Source organism: Morone saxatilis, unplaced genomic scaffold, assembly GCF_004916995.1.
Source record: "Morone saxatilis isolate NCDOM2014 unplaced genomic scaffold, NCSU_SB_2.0 Contig5, whole genome shotgun sequence".
Lineage (NCBI taxonomy): Eukaryota > Metazoa > Chordata > Actinopteri > Moronidae > Morone > Morone saxatilis.
In genome coordinates, this window is record NW_023340095.1 from 8,595,184 (window position 1) to 8,595,415 (window position 232).

Sequence of the window (232 nt, forward strand, 5' to 3'; positions counted from 1 at the left end):
ACATAGTCTCAATGTCATTATTACTACTACTACTACTACTACTACTACTACTACTACTAATCAGTTACCTCTGCACATACTGTACGTTATGCTAATTTTGTGTTTTTAGACATGATAAGGCTCGTTTATTGCATCTTTAACATAGAGACATAAGCAGTATTGTAGATTTGCATGAGTAGCTTTGTGTTACAAGTAGGTACAACCATTTTTTTGATTCTTGTGTGCGAAACAC